This window comes from Homalodisca vitripennis, unplaced genomic scaffold (assembly GCF_021130785.1).
Source record: "Homalodisca vitripennis isolate AUS2020 unplaced genomic scaffold, UT_GWSS_2.1 ScUCBcl_52;HRSCAF=833, whole genome shotgun sequence".
NCBI classification, from domain to species: Eukaryota; Metazoa; Arthropoda; class Insecta; order Hemiptera; family Cicadellidae; genus Homalodisca; species Homalodisca vitripennis.
The window spans coordinates 56,267-75,633 of record NW_025776188.1 but is presented as its reverse complement, the minus strand read 5'-3'; positions in this window follow the sequence as shown (position 1 = coordinate 75,633).

The window sequence follows — 19,367 nt, the reverse complement described above, 5'->3', positions numbered from 1 at the left end:
AACCGTAACCGCTGTGAAATTGTCATTCACAGGGGAGGTCCATGAGTCTGTGGTTAAGGTCACAGATAGTGCTTCTTCTTTCAGCTTGATCTTAAGATTAGACTTTTTCTGTTCGTAAAGTGACGGCAATAAAATGTTGGAAAAAATCTTTCGGGATGGAATTTTATACGTTGGAGCACAAACTCTCATTAAGTTTTGAAATCCTTTATCTTCAACGATTGTAAAAGGTTGAAAATCCCAAGCGATTACTTTCATTATGGCATCGTAAATTTTATTTTTTTCACCTAGGGTCATTTTTTTGGGCACAAAGGATGTCATTGAGGCCTGTCTTTTTGTTCCAGTTTTGAAGCAAGAGCTGCTTAGGCTATTTGCGATGGGGACATTTTGTTCAGAGTTGGTAGTTTCCATAGTGCTTACAGAACTCGCAGATGACGGGCCTGCTTGCACGACTATCACAGGGGTTTCTTCAGTGACTTGAGTTTCGGGGTTTGATTGGAGACTTATGCCTACAACTTCAACGTTCTGTACACTTGAATAGCCTAGGTCTACAGTAGGATGTTTTCCTTTGAATGTGTTTTTTTTTAGATTTGTTATGGATCCTTTCGTAGAAAACTTGTTTTTACACATTTTGCAAATTGCAGTGTCCTTAGAAATTATATAAAAAAACTCCAAAGTTCACTGGTTTTTCTTTCTTTTACTTTCCATGATTACTAAACTAACCCACGAACCAGCTTGAAAAAAAAAATTAAAAACCAATACAGTACACACTACAAAGCAATGAAAATTAGAAGCAACATAACCTACAAAACAATGCCATTAAAACTACCGCTAAAAATTATCTAGATGAAAACTAAATCTTAAAATCCAAAACTACTAAATGAATTACCGAAAACCGATAGCTACTTAGCGACTTACGCAATTGAAATAACTTTAGTCAGTCCACAAACACAGATCAACAACAAAACTTCAATATGAAGCCGATTTGGTTTGTTTACTACTGAGTTTGTAGCGTTTGCCACTATGCGCGCCAGTGTCGTACTGCTTTGTCACATGTCACCACTGCAGCAGTAGCAGGGAGCGCGCTAGTAGCTGTAACCCCTTCATGGCCCGATCCGAAGCGGCTACTTTCGCACCAGTCGAGTAGCGGTTACAAAGTAGCGGTTCCAGCTACTTGAAGCCATCTCTACTCGGTATCGCGTATCGCAGTTCGTTCTGGTGTGTGCGGCTCCCTAATCCACCATGGTATCGCGCGGACCACTGGTATCGCAAGAGAATTTCCAAGAAAAAGTATCGCGCCCGCTCTGGTATCGCACGGAGTATCGCTCTGGTGTGTGCAGGACTATAAGATGAGGTATTTCTCATTTCCACCAAGTGTCATCTGGTTTATTTTGGATAACTTAGTTGCGAGGTAAATTTTGATTCAAAAATATTAACCTGTGGGCGTTGTTACCTGACAGTCGGTTTCTTCTTTCTGTTAATAAAGTGCCTGCTTTTGAAAATAACTTTCTCACAAGGCACAGAGGTAGCGAGACAACAGCCATATATTTTGAAGATGTGGATACTGTTGTCCTTCTTTTTTCCACCAAACCAAGGGATCATCTTTCTTATCCAAATTGTCATCTTCCAAATACCTGTCTACTTCTATAATGGCTCTTGACATATTGGTCCCTTTTTTCTTTTTTTTAGACAGCTGGTCGTTCAAGTTTTTAAAACACAGAAAGTTCAGCTGCATCTTTGACCTCTGTTGTTATTTCCTGATTATTGGGTAATCTCTGATTATTGTTTTCATTCAATGTTATTTGTGAGGCAACCATGTTGATAATTCTTTTTTTAACTTGATCCCTAATTTAAGGACGGGAGAGTCATAAGTTAAACCTCGGATCTAGGAAAGTTACTAAAGTAAGAGTTTGGCTGTTTTCCAGATTACCAAACTTCTCTTTAAATTCATTCAGCAGTTTTTTATTTACCTCATATACATCTGGAGAGAAATCCTTGGCTGCTAATTTCGCACAAATTAAGGATAATGAGTTTGTGAGCGAAATCATAAGGGATACTGTGGCATATCTTTCACCACTTACACATTGAGTCACTGCCAAAAATGGTTTCAAGCATATCATTAACTCACATGCCATTTTCCACTCATTTTGTGACAAAGTGGGCAGATCTTTGTCGATGAGCCCTAGGGTTGCTTTTAAAGGCTCGTGGAGGAGCACGAACCTCTTCAGCATCAAGAACGTGGAGTTCTAACTTGTTGGGACACCTTGGATTAATTTTTTGGGTGTGTGTCATTTTTTTCATTGTTTTGTTTTTGATATGTCAAGAGCCTTTCTGTTCCTTTTGCACTTCTTTTAAAATACGATACTATTTTTCTTATATTTTCTAATAATATGGTAATACTGTCACTCTCCTTAAGACCACTTTTGACAACTAAATTTAGGCTATGTGCAAAACAACCCAAGTTTTTCCAGCCAAGGATGTCTTTTACAGCCTTTGTAACATTACTGGCATTCTCAGACACAAACGAGTATGATTTTTTCACTGATGTTCCAAACATTTGAAACGTCCCTCAGTGCATTCTGTCAAATTTACAGATGTGTGACTCAGTGGAAATTGCTCGCACTGTAGCACCACTGAGTCCAACTCAAAATTGTCATCAATACAATGGGCAGTGACTCCCATAAAAACTCTTGTGTTCCTTCATGTCCAACAGTCAGTTGTTAAACAAACACTGTCAGCTTTTTTTTTCTCTTGTGTGATTAACAAACATTCCTCAAACTTAGCAGGTATAATTGTATTTGCTATAGTTTTCCGACTTGGTAACACATATGAGGGATTCATGGCATTACTATACCCTCATCTTCAACTATTGAAAATGGTTAAAAATCTGCCGTAAATAATTTTAAGAAAGCTTGATCAATTTTGACTTACTGGCTCATTGTCATCTCTTTCGGAATAATAGCAGACAAAGACTGCTGTCGAAGCGACTCACCTCTCCTCCTGGCTAAATGGTTGGTTGGACCTGCAGCGTCCGATGTTCCCAATGCAGTGGACGTGGATGGTGGATCTTCATGGGAATGAGAAGACCTCATTTGAATGGCTAGAGGCCTGCAGCTTGAGTTGCGTACAGGGACCGGAAGACGCAGCAGTAATTATCCTCATCTTCGCCGGTGAAGTCCTGCCCTGTTGACCATCAGCATCATCGGATTCGATCTGAAAAAATTATAGACCATGTAGGATACTAACGGAACCAGTATAAAATATAAACACTACCTAACCTATCAAAATGATTATTCTTTATAGTTTGTAGCAAAATTGTACTGTAAACCAGGGAGCTATACGTGGGGTAACGAAGTTTGCACTTGCAGGGGGTCGAGGTATATGTATTCGAGCCAATTCCTCCAACTAGCCATTTAAAGTTATGTTGTTAAGCTTTCCCCACCGCTCTACCATAGAGTCTGCCTACTCCATGTCACCTTGTTGTCCACACTGTGTTCATGTGCCTTATTATGATTAAATGTTATTTTAGGCGTAGTTAACTCTATAATAAAACTAGTGCTTTATTTTATCACCAATCGTAATTTAGGAGTTATGTAAATGTATCAATAATTATTATAATTATAAATTGACAAATTTAACATATGTTGTAGTGCGTATTTAAATATATACTTACTATTTAAAATGTACCAAATAAAATAAAACAAAATTTCCTTATTTATGGATACTATTAAAATAGGCCTACTCTTTTTTCAATACTTGTCCAATGCATTTAGTTTAAACGCATGAAATAAATTGAAAACTACAAAAATAGCAGTACCTTTATTAATACTAAATATTATGATTTAAAATATATTCGCCAAACTAGAAAAAAATTAAAAAAACGAGAGTTAAGGAACGTAGAGCGTGTTTAAATTAGTTATCAACAAGAAGGAAATGGCCATGGTAAAATATACACTTTAAACTGGACATTGTTTTTCAAAAGTAAAATTATTAAAATCAAAAATCTCGAAGCATATAAAACAATCTTGTTAAGGAAAAACCAATATGTAAGTAATGAACCCGTGCCTTTCCAAAATTCACCGTTACTGTAGCCTATTATTTGATCAAGTGTAATATTAACTTTATTTTTTTACATTTACACGTACATACTCTACAGGTTTTGAAAATTGTATCTCCTTCTATTTTCGTAACATGAGGTTTGTTTTCATTTAAGTACACAATTGTTTATTATTATGGTGACCACTTTGATGATAGTACGATTTGATTTCAGTCAAAATCAGATGTGCCTGTGGTTCTGGTCTTGATGTTTTCATCGAAAACAAAAGACCCTACACAAATAAAATTTTTATTAGGCTATTATTGATTGTTCGTTTTCCACATTAATTTAAGAATTCAAATAAGAACAAAGCTTCCACAATGTAATACTACACAATGATATGAAAATAGTTTACAGGACAAAAATAAATCAAGAACATACCGAAACAATATGATTAATATTTAATAATACTATGGGAACATAAAATGGTTTCAATTAAAGAAAAAATATAGTCACACTTATTATAACTTATCGTAATTACAAATGCATAGTCCAACATGTGAAATGTTTTTATAAATTCATGAAAAGTGATTGACAGAGAGCCCTGACGGCGGAGTAGAAGGCATTCATTCATTCCTAACCTAACCGAATGCTAGTCCATAGTCTACACGGTACGAAAATGAAAACATAATCTACTTATTTGGTCATATAATTAAGAGGAAAAAGTACTTACCTCTTCATTATTCAAGAAAGTTTTGAGGCAGAATTCCATCAATCCATATGTTTCTTCAGGTTGCTTGTAGTACTTTTAAACGACAACTTTTGTTTACAAATATTGCAACAAGCAATATCATCGTTATTATTCACATCTACTGTGAAAAAGTTCCAAATAGGACTTCTCAAACTTCTTTTTCGTTTTTACGACATCTTAAACAATACTCTAGTTAGAAGTTCTGTAGTTGTAGTACACTAAATTTAAATTTGTAATAAATAAATAATCCACTTGCTCTTGTTATTGGCAAAGCAAGAAAAGAATTAAGATACAAATTTGAAATTTACACTTGCACTTGCACTTAAACACGTGTTGTGAGAGCGAGAGAGAGAAGATATTACACCTTGGCAGGTGTAATATTCAAAGCATCAAAAGGCATATCATCATTAAGAGTTTTCTTTGTACAGGATTTTTAAAGGGTTCATCCTGTACATACCGTAACCATTGAATTTTGAGCCAAGATATGGGTTTACCCACAGCATTTTTCTTTCTTCGTGTGATGGATTTCTCAAGAGTTTGAGTTGAAAGCATGTCTTTCTGTTGCATTTCCTTCATAAAGTAAGGTTTCTTGTGTTTGGATTTTGCAATAACACTCTACCAATCTTGAGGGGTATACATCACCTTTCCCTTGGAGGCTTTCTCTATAACCCAAAAATCACCATATTATTGTTGGATAAGTAAGAATAGCCACTCATCATAACTTATGATCGATAATCTTAATGTTATTATCTACTTGCTGTACAAAGTGCATCATAGCTAGAGCAACTTTAACATTTCGGTTCTGCCCACCGCAACAGTCACTAAGCATGACAACATGGTTACAGTTTTCAGGGACTCTGTGACGTAAATGCCTCAACTATGCAGGAACTTATCTCCTGAGAACCCCGTGAGGCTGTTACCTCGTTCCAAAACATACATGTATCCATTTCCTGTGGATAGCTCGTGACACCCTAGGTTATACACATACATATTGCGTTTATAATACGCTACAGAACAGGTGAGTCTAGGGAAAGGTAAATGCTTTTTGGAGATCAAAAGTAAATGCATAGTTATTAACATCTGGATTTGATTTGGATTCCAAACAAAGTCTAATTCAATTTTTAATTTTAAATATTGTTTTATAACATTTATTTCTTGTAAAAAAATGTTTGTAGTGTAGTGGAGAGGGAAGCATTTTGTGTGTAGGCCTTTCTTACATTTCCTGCAAGTGTAAATTGACTTTTTCCTTTTACCACCCCTACTGGTACTGGCTGCACTGCACACACAGCAATTGTTTTGTTTTTTTATTATCAGGAGTTTTTTTCAAAATACATGGATGATTGATCAGCGTCCCCTCCACCTTGCTATTCTTGAACAATTTATTGAAGTCTGCAGTAATTGTCTTTGTTCTTTGACATCAAACCATTCTTCTGACAACCTATGTACTAAGGTGGCTGTAAATTTAAGTCTAGACATAGGATTGATGACGTTTTCCTTGTACAAAATATAGGAGTTAAGAATAATCAACACATTGAGAGTAATTTTTTTTCCAAAATTTTGCTGACCTACGATCACCCATGTATTGATGCAGCATCTAGTCATGGCTGTCAACTCCACCTAAGTACTTGTTGTAATCTCAGATTTCTTTGGGTTTACTAGTTATGTAGATTTTGTTTCCCCTTTTTCTATTGTTGTTGTTCTCCAGCCTTTGCATCAGTTGACAGAAACAGGACAGGTTTTTTTCTGAGTTTTTCTCTGGCCAATTGTATAATTTTCTTTCATTTCTAGATGAATCCCTTTCCCTTTCATTCGGATTGTATCTGTAATATGTGTAAACTTTTCATACAAAGATTTACATAGTCTAATGAAGGTAAAAAAAAATTGTCCACAAGTAAATGGAAATCTTTCCACAAACACCCTCCAACATCGAGAAGTTTAGTGACAACATTGTAACCAAGACCCGTTCCTTTGACTTGTTGTCTTTCTGTATTTTTGGCTTCCTTGTAGACAAAAGAATGGACATACTCGTAATAGTGTGTTACTGCATCACACAGCAACCACAACTTGACACCAAATCTTGTGGTGTTTTTTGGGCATATAATGCATCAGGCGATTGTGACATTTGGTATTACTATAATTTTACGCTTATTTGGCATTTCTTATATTTTTTTCCGCATTTTAGGTTTTAAAAGAGTCGATCATGATCAAATATAATGTTGCTTTGGTTTTTTTTTTTCACTATTAATAATTTTACTACGCCATTCAATAGGTCTTTTAGAGGTTAAAAACGTTTATTTTGTACAGACATATGAAATTAAAATATTTTTAGACTGAAACTTTGAAACACATAATAAACATATGCTCTATGAAATGTAATTATTTAATTGCTTACCATTGCTAATGAGTTTATACAGTAAAAGCTTATATTTTTTTATTTAAACATATAATGAGATGTTTACAAGTAAAGAATAAAACTAGATTATCATAATGCATATTCTAATATGTATACTGATTAAACTGTAATGTATACCGGTATTAATCAACCGTTCGTCAACATCTTCTAACGTTACTCTTCCATTACATTCACCACAAAGACACGCTGTCACATGTTCCAAACAGACGTACTGGTTACACCCTCCACATTTGAACCTTGCTTGAAAACATCTTCCTCTTGCTGGACCTGGGTTCTCTTGCACCGTTTTTCAGGACGAGTTAGTGACAGTCCAAGAATTTCACATAGCGAAGTTTGAATGATGTTGGAATACGTTGTTGCTGTGTCCTCACCCGCAAATGACCATCTAGAAGCTCTCTAGTCAGTGTTTTAGGAAGTTCTTTTCTCTCTAGTATTGCCAGTGTTGCTTTTGTAAATAACAAATGAATTTATGCCTGCAATGTTGAGAAAACAAAACCAAATAATGTCACATCTTCCAGTTATTCTAGATACATTGTAACTACACTTCATTTCATCCACGATGTCTACCCCTGACTTAGTGCTGTTGTAATCCAAGATTATCTCAGGTTTGTTCATATCACTACCCTCGATGGAAACCACTTTGTCATTCTCAGGATGCAGTGTCGATAGAGCCAAAACTATTCTATGGTTCGTATGACACTAAGGTCAAATTATCTTTGAAGGCAAAAATACTTAAGTCAATGGGTCTATCTTTTGCTGACTTCATGAAAGGTGGAATACCTTTACGAATTTTGTTGAAAGTCCCTGTTGGAGTGTTAATCTGTGGTTGTGTAGAAGGTCTTGTGCAAGTGGTATGGACACAAACCAATTATTGCAGGTAACATTCCTTCCATTATTTGAAATTGGAGTAACAAGCCGTTTCACAATACTGTGGGAGTCATTTACCACTTTATAAGGTCCCTCTTTTTGTTTCACACAGTACACTTCAACATTATTTGTATAATACATTTTAGAATCTGTTAATGCAAAAATCTTTAGGCCATATTTTGCCGGCTTGTTGGGGATATACTGACGAAATGAACACCTTCCTTTGAATGCATCTAGCATCTCATCAATAGTACAGACCGTAGCACCGTGCTTGGCGCGTAGGGAGGGAAGCGAGCGAGAGACTCAGACTTCTCCCCCTGGATTTCCCCTCCCGTGCCATTGCGGTAAGACGTATGTGCAGTCCACTCTCTTCTTTGCCCGTTCCAAACTCCTTATAGTCAAGCTTACGCATGAATTCTGACAACAGCGATAATTTAATATAATTTGACGTATACTGTTGTTTATTCCACATACTATTAGATACGGGTTTTACAGCCATCATTCTAGAAATAGTTTCAATTAAATAAAAGGGTTTTTTTAGCCTACCGGTTTTCATTAGCAAACCCTTGTAATGATTTAAAGTTTTAACCATGTATTTTACAGCACATTCTTACTAATTAAATGCGTTATTTAAAAACAATAAAACATAAAACAAAAACTTATAAAAGCGTAAATTAAGCGTTTTACTTAATCGCTTACATTTACAGTTATTTATGTGATACAATAATAAAATCATACCATGTAATTTAATCGCCCAGCTCTTCGATTCCAGAGAGATTTCCGTCTGTGGCATTGCTGTCCTCAGATTCCAGGAAGTCGTCTTCTTCACTTGAATTCTCACCAAGATTGATAAAGAAACATTCGATAACATTTTCAATTGGTCCTTGATTCCCTATAAATTCTAATTCCTTTTGCTTTACATGTTCATATATTTTTCCATGTATCAACCGTTATAGACTCAAACTTATCATTTACCAATTTTATGACTTCATTCATTTTAAAACGTACATTGTGAGCCCAACCCGATTTTTTACTTCAGCCCAGATAAGTTCGATGGCATTTAGTTCTGGATGATAAGGAGGTAGTCTAAGGACTACATGTCCTTTTTCACCTAAAAGCTCATCAATAACATATCTTTTGTAGCCTGGTTTGTTAGCTTTTATAATCTCATAATGTTCTACCTTTAACATAGTGTGTGAATATGGAATATTTTTTTCAAGTAGGAAGTTTTTTTCGTTATGATGGGAAGCATTGTCAATTTTTATAATTTTCATGATTAATATTATCATGGTAGTCTCCTTTTTTGTGATTTGCCTGCCACATAACTAAGCAGTCTTTTATAAAACCCATCTCACCCCCGGCATGTAAAAATATCAGGCGGTTTCCTTTGCTTAACGGGACAGTTAAATCTACATTTAACATAGTGTGTGAATATGGAATATTTTTTTCAAGTAACCATGCTTGCATATCACATTTCTTTGAATTTGAAGTAGGACTTTTATCAATTTCCACGTTGTGATAGGAAGCGTTGTCAATTATTAGAACGCTCCTAGGCGGTAAGTTTGGAATTAATTTTTCTGTCAACCATTTTTTATAATTTTCATGATTCGTACTATCATGGTAGTCTCCTTTTTTGTGATTTGCCTGCTACATAACTAAGCAGTCTTTTATAAAACCCATTTCACCCCCGGCATGTAAAAATATCAGGCGGTTTTCCTTTGCTTAACGGGACAGTTAAACCCGCTGTAGAATCATCCGACCAGCCTTTTCTGGAGCCGTGTATTGAATCAATATATGGAGGGCTCAAAGCAGCAATGAACCAAGTCCACTGAACAAAGTTTTGAGATAATTCACTTTAAAGTTAGTTTACCATAACTTTTTTATTTATTCTTTTAGAAATTTAGTTTAAAAACAACATTATAATATATATTTGATTCCCTTGATTCACTTTTGCACTGTCAAATATCTTAATATTTTCTAAGCAAGAATAAACCAAGTCCAATAATAATAGCATGACTTCAAAAGGAGGAATAAAAACCAATAATTTTGTATGGAAAATCATTTATTTGATCAAACATGCGTATTAACACACCACAAAGATTTCCTTAAGCCACCCCATCAGTGATCAAAAAAAGTTTCGTCATCTTCTAGTGTTTCGATGCTTTCTTGTGCAGCTGTGATTGAAGATCTAGTAGGGACTTCTGTTGGCAACTTTTTGAAGTAACTATGGTGTTCTGGAGGGATATATGGCAAGAGATCTAGCATGTCTTTTTTTTAGAGGCCGTGTTCGACCGTCTGTTTGGATACAACTGAGGCTGGTTGGTTTAATATTTGCAAGAGAACCTAAATGCAACCCTGGCTGCGGTTTAACATTTTTTCTTTGCTTTTTGTTCTTTTCTCTTTGTTTAAGATCAACTTCTTTAAACTGAACTGGAGTGTGATCGGTTTGTTTCTCTCAAACCTCAGCCACCGTATCTGCAACCACTTTACTGCTGAACCATCAGTTGCCGTTTTTCTGTTGTCTATTACCACTTTCAGTGAAGATGTGCTGAAAAACTCGCGTGTTTTCATAGGAACAACTTCAAATACAGGATGTTTTATTTTGGCCGTTTTAATACATAATATTAAACCAATCATCAGGAGTGAAAATGTTTTTGCATGACGGCTGGCCTTCTCAACTACTGTACTGTAATCTCTCAAATTTAATGTTCATTCACCATTTGACCATAGTTGTCCATTTTACATATTATTTCTTGCCTCTTGCCACATAAAGACCATTAATTTGCTATATCAATTAATTAGCCATCCCATTTGAAATGTTCAAGTTGTCCATACCCATTTGGTTTAAAGAGTGGGGCGGGTGTTATTTTGAAATTGATCAAAATCATCGCCAGGACTTGTTTAATAAATAAAAGGAGATTTTAACATTATCATCATTCAAAATGGGACGGACCACAAAATTGCATTTTACATTTTTTTACTTGTTTAAAAAGTGTCCATATTCAGGAGTGTTAGTCTTACAGGTTGATTAAACAATACCACACTTTTACAGTAAGGTTTTCCATTTTAATCCAAAACCTCAGTCTCTTCATTGTCACAAGTCGGCCATTCAAAGATTTCTGAGTAAAACTCCTCAAAAACTTCTTCAGGTATGTAGTTCCTCAGTTTCTGTATATCATTAATTTTCTTCTTGTTAATTGGCACTTTCTCCATTACACCTAAAGTTGTAAGCAATGTGGGTGGAGCTGAGAATTTCTTCAAGTGAAAGGTGTGTTGGTTAAGTCCTCCAATAAGATTTTTTACAACAACTTGGCCCTGGTGTTCTTTTGAATATATAAATTCCATGAAAGTGGACATGTTAAATTTTATTTTATCATCTCTTGGTATGTTTCTGATCATGGTCTCTGTTGAAACTACATTTCTTTTGTACAGTGGAGGCCACCAGGATTTGAAGTAATTTACATCCGAACTACTTACCAGCTTGACCAAAAATTTTGTCTTGTTTCTGAGAAGAATGTAAAATCATTTCTACATAATCTTTTACGGTATAAATTCTGTCTACCTTTTTAATTTTTCTCTTCACAACACCAAAATCCCTGTCGCAGGGCAAAAACGAATGTCCACGTATTGGAAAATAATGGTGTATTGTCTCCAATCGGCCAAGCTCAACGAGAGCTAAAAGTAATCTAACAATAGTATTCTTTTATTTTGACCGCCGGTCCCATCAGAAAATAGGTGAAGATGATTAACATCGTACTCAGAACATTGTTGACATAATCTAGAAGAAATGAAATCACCTCGTTTGGCCCTTTTTTGGCTATACCCTCATGATAAAGGTAAAACATAGCTTTTTCATCAGAAATATTGTGTATATTAAACACATTAAGTGTTAACTGTCGCAAATAAAATTATTCTTGCACAGGTATTTTTGGGAGACACAGATATTGCATGCAGTCCATGCATATGCCTGCTACTGTGCTGTGATTTAGGAATTTTTCTTTGAGATTTTTCAATGTTTCATGAAACTTCATTTTTCTTTGAGTCTTTTCAGTTTCATGAAACTTACGTGCTCGTCTTTTATGTAGAAGCAGTTCTGCAACGTACACTCGCTTTGCTGCCTCACCCAAAGATGGACTTTTGATTTTTATTTTTAATAATCATAATGTGACACTTTTCGTCATAACGTTTTCATTAAAACCAGTCACAACAGCAAATATGATACTTTTCTATAAACGTAAACAGGTCTGTTCTGCACAAACTCAGTGACCCAACTGACTATTTAATATTCAGTTTTCTACAAGTGTCAGCACGAAAATGTCATGGTGGAATAGAGACACAACTGCCATCTATGGGAATTTTATTGTAAATAGACTTGTGACGTTTTTCTACAGTAAACCTATGGTAATGAGGAGGGTTTTTGTGCAATAAAACCAAATTAAAGAAAATTTGAGTTGTGACGTTTTTCTTGTGCATGAGCGATATGATAGTGATCTTATTGATGTATAAAAAGGAGAAATAATAATGAATTCACAAGTTAAAATTATTGTGTTTAATATCTCATAACAAAAAGAAAACGAGCAATTTCTCTTTGGTGGTAGTTCTTATAGGGTAAAATCAGTGTGAGTTCATATATAACAAAATATAATAAAGATAACCTAACTAACTTAACGTGTAATAAAAAATAAAATGAAACATTTCTTTTTGGTTTAAATCACATTAAATAAATAGTAATGAATATTAAGCAATACAATATTAGGATAAAATCATAGTGAGTTCATATACAAATATAATAAAAGATAAAATAACAATTTAACATGTAGTAAAAATAAAACGAACCATTTTTTTTGGTTTAAATCACATTAAATAAATAGTAATGAATATTAAGCAATACATTATTAGGGTAAAATCATTGTGAGTTCATATATATATAAATATAATAAAAGATAACAAAACTAATTTAACATGTAGTAAAAATAAAACGAACCGTTTCTGTTTTGGTTGAAATCACATAAAATAAATAGTGATTAATGTTATTAAGAAATAAATTATTAGAATAAAATCATTGTTAGTTCATAATAAAAGACTGAAAAAATCTAATAAACTATTCAAATCTAAATAAAGATGACAAGTTCTGTAATTTTGAGGAAACGATACATAAATTAATCAATATTGAATGAGATAGCAATACAATCATTTCAAATTCAACAGTATGCCTTTTTACAGATTCGACAGAACTCTCGTCTTCAAACATATTGTTACGTTTTTACAAACTAAATAATTCTTATGTGGGTTTACAAATAAGCAACACGATTATTAGTTACAATTAATAATGTTTATTAAAGCTAATTTACAATAAGGACAAATAATTACTTTAATTGAAAGAAATTACTATTTACAATTATTACTATTAATTACAACTCCAATAATTACAATTACTATTATTATTATTTGCTAAATGACTAAGATGGCTTCTGCAAAACTAATATTATTTGCAATCACAAATATAGCTAATTAACAAGTGGCTTTACTGTCTCTTCTGCTTAAGTCCAATTTGCTTACGGTTTCCCCGGTGTCGTATCCTTCCACAGGAGTTGTCCAATACTGCGCTGAATCTTCCGGTCGATCCCACGATGCGACGATTCCCACAGCAGTATCTCCGCAGGCACTCGCTATCACAGGATCCGTGTCACGACACTCACTCCACTGTCTCACTGGTACTCACAACAACCCTCGGCTCCCCAGTAGACGGCCTTATATAACCTTCTAGCATTCTTTGCTAGAAGGGTCTATACCGGTGGGCTCTGGAAGGTCTAGAAGATTCCGGAGTCAATGGGCAGTGAGTCTTTTACCAGGAAGACTGCTCTAGACTTTCTATTGTCATCAGCCTATTCAGAAGAAAGGACTGGCCCAGCCATTTATGAGGGTGTTGATGGCTCTCGCAGAAGGATTTATGGCGGTCCCTTACGTCAACAGCCAGGCCGCCACCGCAGCCGCCGCGCGACGGCCAGCTCCGTGACACTGCCCTCTCCTTAAGGCTGATCGTCCCGATCAGTGTTGGAACCATGGTAAGACGCTAGACGATCTAGGTGGACGACGAGCATCTTGCCTCTTGGGTGTCTTTGGATTCGGTAGACCACGTCGTTGATTCGTGTCACCACACGATAAGGTCCAATCCAGTCCTGTTGAAGCTTTGGGCACCTTCCCTTCCTCCGCAGGGGACTGTAGAGCCAAACCAAGTTGTTCTCCTGGAATCCAGCTGAGTTGGCTTGTCGGTCGTAGCGAGCCTTCATCTTGTCACTGGCGACCTTCAGGTGCTGGCGAGCAAACTCGTGAGTGTCGCGCAATTGATCAACGAGTTCCGAGGCGAAGTCAGTCGCTGGCCTCTCCTTGTCAGGTGGTAGGCCGAACATGAGATCACTTGGTAGCCGAAGTTCTCTTCCGAAGACCATTCTTGCTGGGGTAACACCAGTTGTTTCATGGCTAGAAGATCTGTAGGCCAGCAGAAAAACTGGCACCTTCTTATCCCAATCCCGCTGGCTGGTGGAGACAACTTTCCTGAGATGACCGACGAGAGTCTTGATGTATCTCTCAACCATCCCATCGGATTGCGGGTGAAGCGGGGTTGTCCGTGTCTTATGCACTCCCAGACGCTGAAGAACATCCTTCATCAAGATAGAACCGAAGTTCGTCCCTTGGTCGCTGTGTAGCTCGCGGGGTACCCCGTACCGGCAGACGAAGTCGTTCACCAAGCATCCTGCCACAGTAGATGCCTCCTGGTTTGGTATGGCGTATACTTCTGGCCATTTCGTGAAGTAATCCATGGCCACCAGGAGATATTTATTCCCTGCGTCTGTCACGGGAAATGGTCCAGCGATGTCGATGGCGATCCTCTCGAAGGGTGATCTAACGTTGTACTGCCGCATCCTGCCTCGACTTCTTGTTTGAGGCCCTCGGCTTCCAGCACATACATCACATTGGCGGCACCATTTTTCAACATCAGCCCTAAGGTGCAGCCAGTAGAACCGTTGTCGCAACTTTTCCACTGTCTTGTTGACACCAAGATGACCTCCAGACGCTCCGTTATGCAACTCCATAAGGACTTCCCTCCTCTTACTTCTTGGGAGTACGATCTGTTCGATTTTCCTCTTCCCGTTAGGAGCTTCCCAGATCCTTATTAGTACTCCGTTCTTGATCTTCATAGAGTCCCACTGTGCCCAGTAGCTCTTGTATAGGTGATCTCTAGCCGCGATGTCTTCCCAACTAGGTCGAGTTCCAGCTTCCACCTCTCGCAGGAGTGGTCCGATCTCCGTGTCTCCTAGCTGCTCGTTCCGAAGTTCACTCATTTCCCATCCACTAGCAGGCTCCACGGTGACACAACGTACTTCTGCCGAAGGATTCTTTTCTTCTACCTTGGAGCAGTGCTTACAGCCTTCTGGACAAGGACGACGTGACAGAGCATCAGCGTTGGAATGTTTCTTCCTTTGTCGGTGTTCAGACGTGAAGTTGTACTCCTGAAGCCGCTGCACCCATCGCGCTGTCTGCCCCTCCAAGTTCTTGAAGTTTAGTAGCCAAGTCAGGGCGGAGTGATCTGTCCTTAAATGGAAAGGTTGTCCATAGAGGTATTTATGAAAGTGTTCTAGGGACTTCACGACTGCTAGCAGTTCCCTCCTTGTGACGCAGTAATTCCTTTCGGCCTTAGATAGTGTTCTGCTGAAATAGGCTATCACGGTTTCCTGGCCATCCTGAACTTGCGAGAGTACTCCTCCTATGCCCACGTCGCTGGCGTCAGTGTCGACAATGAACTTTTCTCCAAAGCGAGGGAACCCTAAGATCGGAGCACTACAGAGAGCAGTCCTGAGTATCCCAAATGCTTCACTCGACTCTGAGGTCCATTCAAACTTGCGCTGTTCTTCCGTGAGCTTGGTCAGTGGCTTAGCAATATCGGCATAACCCTTCACGAAGCGGCGGTAATAGGTGCACAGCCCGAGGAAACTTCTTACCTCATGTTTGTTACGTGGTGTGGGCCATTCCTTTATCGCTCGTATCTTCTCTGGATCCACAGAGACTCCTTCTGACGAGACTACATGTCCGAGATAGTTTACCTTATTTTTAAATAAGTTGCACTTCTTCAGGTTAAGCTTCAAGTTGGCAGAACGAAGCCTTATAAAGATCTTTTCCAGATTCTGAAGATGGTCTTTAAACGTCTTTCCAATGACTATGATATCATCCAGATACACTAGACAGGTTTCCCAAGTTAGACCTCTAAGCACGTTCTCCATTAATCTCTCGAAGGTAGCTGGTGCATTGCATAGTCCAAAAGGCATCACGGTGAACTGCCACAGTCCGTTTCCATTCCCTATGGAAAATGCCGTTTTCTCCTTGTCCTCTGGAGCAATCTCTACTTGCCAGTACACCCTCTTCATGTCCAGGGTCGAGAAGAACTTGCCGCCTCCCAGAGCATCCAGTGTGTCGTCGATCCGCGGTAAAGGGTAACTGTCCTTCTTGGTGACGTTATTGAGTAGTCGGTAGTCCACGCAGAACCTAGAAGTCCCATCCTTCTTCTTCACTAGTACCACCGGCGAATTCCATGGACTGCTGGAAGGCTCGATCACCCCATCTCGCTCCATCTCCTTTGTTATTTGCTCAGCTTCCTCCCTCTTCGCCCAGGGTAGTCTCCTAGGAATTTGGCGGATTGGTTGTGCGTCTCCAACATTTATCTTGTGCTGAACTACAGTCGTCCTGCCTCTTGGCCCTGTAGCAGTTTCGAAAACATCCTGGTACTCTGTTATTAACTTAGCTACTTGTTTAGTTTGTTCCAAGTCCATTCCCTTGCAAGCATCTCTCACAAATTTAGCTATGTCTTCTGGAAGATTCTTGTGGCAGGATGCTGTCTGTCTAACAGATTGCGATACAGAAGAAACTGAGTAACAGGTACCTAAGAGCTTGCCTTGTTTTAAAGTAACAGGATAGTCGTTTAAGTTCATTATGCAGACTGGAACTTCCCTGGAAGATTGAAACAGTGTCTTCCCTACAAGGACACCTCGGCCAAGCTCCTCTTCGTTTACAGCTGGGTCTAACATTAAGTTCTGTCCTTCCGGTACGGTTCTGTCGACTTCTGCTCTCACGATCTTCTGAGCACGAGATGGCAGTGTGGTATCTTTTAATAACCGCACCGAAGAAGTAAGATTTTTTCTAAGCTGAAGGACGACTTCTTCTCCGCCAACAGTCGTCACCCCTTTCTTGAGGTCTAATTGAAGGCCAAGTTTCATCATTACGTCCATGCCGAGTATAACGTCCTCCTCGATGTTAGCAACGAGAGTGCGATGTTTTAAAGCATGTACTCCCGATGCAGAAGGTGGCAACTGTCTCCCCGTGAACACTGGCCAAGTCCCCAGTCGCAGTCCTCAATGTCCAGGTTGTTGGAGTGACTTTATTGGGAGGTGAACAAACATCTCTATTTACTATGGTCATCGTTGCCCCAGTGTCTAGTAGAAGGCTTCTGGGCTTCCCGTTGACTAATCCATCTATGTAGAGGCTGTTAGTCTGTCCTGACAAAGATGCCACAATAATGCTGTCGGCTGGGGCCTCAGTTTGCTGGGTTGACAATTGCCCCTTCCTGTCAACCCTTTTTAGTTTTCCTGCATCTGCCCCCGAGAGGCTCTATCTGGGCACTTGCTTCGGGGATGGCCCAACTCTCCACAACTCCAGCAGCGGATTTCCTTCTTCCTGTTCTTCAGCGCATCCAGCACTCTCTGGACTACGTCTTCTATCTTAAAACCTTCTTCCACGCAGACCCCTCGAAGACGTGCATGTCCTTGCACAGACTGTTTTACTGCTTCAAATTCTAGTGCTTGTGTTAGCGCCTCGTGTAATGTCTTAGGACGAGCCAACTTTACAGCCTGCTGTGTTTCAGCGTCTCGAAGGCCGTCGAGGAATTTGTCGATGGATAAGTTCTCGCAGACAGCCTCATCACAAGTAGAGTAAGCACCTCTTACAAGTCGTGCGATATCAGCTTCAAATTCCTGCAGTGATTCATTGGACTTCTGGTGGCGACTCCTGAGTTGAGACCTGTAGACCAGTTCCATGTGCTTATGTCCGAACCGCATCTCCAGTCGTCTAACCAGTTCTCCGTAGTTTTGGCGCTCCGCAGGTGGCACGGTCTGCAGGACCTTTAGCGCGTCTCCACGCAGCGAAAGGCAGAGCATGGACGCTTTTGTTGATGACGGCCAACGGTGGACGGCGGCAGCAGTCTCGAACAGTGTCCGAAAATCCTCCCAGGTCATCTTACCGTCGAAGGTTGGCACCCCTGCATTACTCATTGGTGGACATGAATTAAGCTGAGGTTCCGTAATTAATTCTGGTTTTCCATCTTCTGGGCTAACAATGGATTCTGTGCAGGTTTCTGAGCCCTTGTTTCTCTGAGCTATTTCCTCTAAGATCCTAATTCTATCACCAAATTCTTTTGAATAATCATTTAACTTGTCTTCTAATTGTTTGGAGCAACCATTTATACCTGCTTCTAGTTGCTTTTTAAATTCCTCTTCAACTCTACAAATATTTAAATTAAACTCTGTAGCTAATTCATCTTTCATACTTTTCAAGTCATTTTGAAGTGTTTCACAATTACTATTTAATTTTTCTTCCAATGTTTTACTATTACTATTTAATTTTTCTTCCAATGTTTTAGTTAAGTTAGATTGTAACACTTTGGTAAGCTTACTTGCTTCAGTTTCAAAAATTAATATTTCGGGATCTTCACCTGCTTCTATCATCGCCTGTTTAAGTCTATTAGCTAAAACTGTTTTTGTCCCAGAAGTATCTAAGTCCCTTTCTTTTAACTCCCGTTTTAAATCAGCCACTTTCAAATCTGCTAACTTGAACCCACTAGAAGCCATCGTTTTATTATATTATTACTTTAAAATAATATTAATACAATAAATAAATAATAAATAATATCTAAAGTGTTGCTTTAACAAATCAATCCCACTTCTGACACCAATGTTACGTTTTTACAAACTAAATAATTCTTATGTGGGTTTACAAATAAGCAACACGATTATTAGTTACAATTAATAATGTTTATTAAAGCTAATTTACAATAAGGACAAATAATTACTTTAATTGAAAGAAATTACTATTTACAATTATTACTATTAATTACAACTCCAATAATTACAATTACTATTATTATTATTTGCTAAATGACTAAGATGGCTTCTGCAAAACTAATATTATTTGCAATCACAAATATAGCTAATTAACAAGTGGCTTTACTGTCTCTTCTGCTTAAGTCCAATTTGCTT